The sequence below is a fragment of the Myotis lucifugus genome, unplaced genomic scaffold, assembly GCF_000147115.1.
Source record: "Myotis lucifugus unplaced genomic scaffold, Myoluc2.0 scaffold_49, whole genome shotgun sequence".
Lineage (NCBI taxonomy): Eukaryota > Metazoa > Chordata > Mammalia > Chiroptera > Vespertilionidae > Myotis > Myotis lucifugus.
This window is the reverse complement of record NW_005871097.1, coordinates 3,364,470-3,367,678: the sequence shown is the minus strand read 5'-3', so window position 1 is coordinate 3,367,678 and position 3,209 is coordinate 3,364,470.

Below are 3,209 nucleotides of genomic sequence, written 5' to 3'. Positions count from 1 at the left end.
GCCCCTTCTCTATTGTTTTCTAACAGAATATAACACGTTGCTTTCTTCCTAGTGCTTATTTCATTGTGAACTTTTTTTTAATTTACTTGGTGTTTCAGTGTCCTTTGCTAGACTGTACGCTCCAAAATACTAGGCCCATTTGTGTTTTGTTCACTGTCCTGTCCCTAGTAAATAGCACAGCACCTGTCCCATAGCAGATACTCAAGATTTATGGAAAGAAAAATGAAATAGAGATAGGCTTGGAATTGATCAAGGAGAATGAGGGAGACTATTTAAGGTGGCTGAGACAATGGTCAGGTTGCCTTTCTCATCCAAGCATGGGCAAGGTCCAAGTCCTGCGAGTAGAGAATGGATCAACTTGTGTTTACACACTTTTAGTTCTTTTTTCCTTTGGGGGGGGAGAGATAAAGAGGTTGTGAGAGGAGGCTGACCAGGATTATCTATGCAAGTTTACTTGTCTGCCAAGTGTATAAAAGGAATATGGCCCAACAGCCGTGGCTCAGTGGTTGAGCATTGACCTATGAGCCAGGAGGTTATAATTTGATTCCTGGCTGGGGCACATGCCTGGGTTGTGGGCTTGATCCCGTGTGTGTGTGTGTGTGTGTGTGTGTGTGTGTGTGTGTGTGTGGCAGCTGATCAGTGATTCTCTCTCATCACTGATGTTTCTATTTCTCTCTCTTCCTCTCTGAAATCAGTAAAAATATTTAAAAATAAAATAAAAGGAAATGAAGATTGCTAAAATATTTAGGAGATATGTGGAACTATAGAGGAGCATGGGTGGGATCAGGGGATCTAGTTAACCAACTACTTTGGCAGTGCTGGTGAGATGATTGTGGTTTGGACTGGGGTGGCAGCAGTAGGGATGTGAGAAGTGGTTGAGATATATGAGAAAGATCTTATAATGACGCATTGTTCTTTTTGCTACTTCATTTTAGTTTTGTTCTGTGAACTAAGGGGTACCATCCACCCTGCCCTGATATTCTATTTACATTCTATAATGTTTGTATATCAATGGGACTCGAGCAAGTCTCTTAAAATCTCCAAGGCTTAGGGTACTTGCCTGTAAATTATAGCAATATTGTGTGAATTCCCTGGCGATGCTGACAAGGATTCTTTGCTTGATCAAAATTTAACCAGGCTCCTGAACCTTCTTCTAAGCCCATCTGTGCACTTCTTTGTAAAATGCAGTTTTAGCAAGAACCTTGCTAAGTCAGATTAACCAGAACCTCCCATCCTCCACATTGGGTCCCTCTCAATATCTAATCAGCTCTCACATCCTTCACCATCTCCTAGGTGATGTCTGATCACCCTGGCTTGTCTTCAGCAAGGAATCCAGTTAGGTCAGTTTAACCAGAATCTTCCTTACCCCTGATGTTTCCTCTTAGTAATTTCCTGTCCACTGCCATCCCCTGCAACCCCCACCCCCTGCCTGCTCCTTGGCTATAGATTCCCCACTTACCAATGCTGTATACAGAATTGAGCCCCATTCAATATGAGGTCTCCTTTCTCTATTGCAGTAGTCTTTTAAAAAATATATTTTTATTGATTTCAAAGAGGAAGGGAGAGGTATAGTGAGATAGAAATATGCTTCCTGTACGCCCCACACAGGATCAAGCCCCAAACCCAGGCATATGCCCCGACTGGGAATTGGGAATCGAACTGTGACCTCCTGGTTCATAGGTCAAAGCTCAACCACTGAGCCATGCCGGCCTGGCCTCTATTGCAGTAGACTTGAATAAAAACTGTTTTTACCACTTTAACTGCTATTTAGCATGGGGGAAGTTTAAGGCCTCCCACTACTAATCCTCATATAGGTAGGCCCATTTTTAGATATGTACAACTGACATGCTCTCAGTATCTGTAAATTGCTGTGCAAACACAGATTCAAACAGATAGCTACCTCTGGATAGTTTCCTTTATAGCAAGCAGCTATTGTGTGGATTATAAGAAGAAAGTTACTTTGAGAAATCTATTAACCCAGTGCTGTGACAGGCACTGAGAAATATCTTTCCAATTCTTCAATCTTATTAATTATTGAAGAAATAATTAAAATGGAAACCAGGCTCTAGCTGGTTTGGCTCAGTGGATAGAGTGTTGGCCTGTGGACTGAAGGGTCCTGGGTTCAATTCTGATCAAGGGCAAATGTCCCGGTTGTAGGCTTGATCCCCAGTAGGGGGCGTGCAGGAGGCAGCCAATCAATGATTCTCATCGTTGATATTTGTATCTCTCTCTCTCCCTCTCCCTTCCTCTCTGAAATCAATAAAAATATATTAAAACAATTTTTAAATGGAAACCAGAATTCATTTGTCATCCAAATTAACAAAGATGGAAAACAAAACAAAATGAACAACAAAAAGTGCATGGGGCCTTTGAGGCTTTGGTGAAATGGATACTCAGAATATGTTGATGGGTGTGTAAATTGGTATGAAATCCTTTGCAATAGTTGTCAATATGTATTGGCTCTAAAAGATAGTCATATCCTTTGATCCAATTAGTTAATGTGAATATTCTAAGGAAGGAATCTGAAATAGGAAAGAGCTTTATACCTATGCAGGTTCATTGTGGTATATACCTAATTGCCCAACAACAGTTAAACATGGTTCATTCATTAGATGGACTATTATCCAGCTATTAAAGATGGTAGTTTTGAAGAGTTAAAAAATGAAAAAAAATCATACTTTAAAAATACAATTTAAAAAGCACAGCCCCAGCTGGTTTGGCTCAGTGGATAGAACGTTGGCCTTTGGACTGAAGGGTCCCAGGTTCGATTCTGGTCAAGGGCACATACCTGGATTGCGGGATCCCCAGTAGGGGTCATGTAGGAGGCAGCCTATCAATGATTCTCTCTCATCATTGTTATCTCCCTCTCCCTCTCCCTCTCCTTCTCCCCCTCCCCCTCCCTCTCCCTCTCCCTTTTTATAAGCAATAAAAATATATTTAAAAATAAAATAAAAAGCACAATGCAAAAATTGTCCATATAGAATTATCACCTTATAGAAAAGAAATCTGTTCAGAGAAAAAGATTGGAAATAGAGATCCTTTAAAAAGGTTATAATGGCTATATTTAAGTATTACAACTATAAGTGACATGTTTCTTTTTATCTTCTGATTTCCCTTAATGACTATGTATTAAGAGAAACTATTGGTCTAGTATGGCATCACTCACATGTCTGGAGTGGGTGCTGGTGTTGGCTAGGGCAATCTGGGTA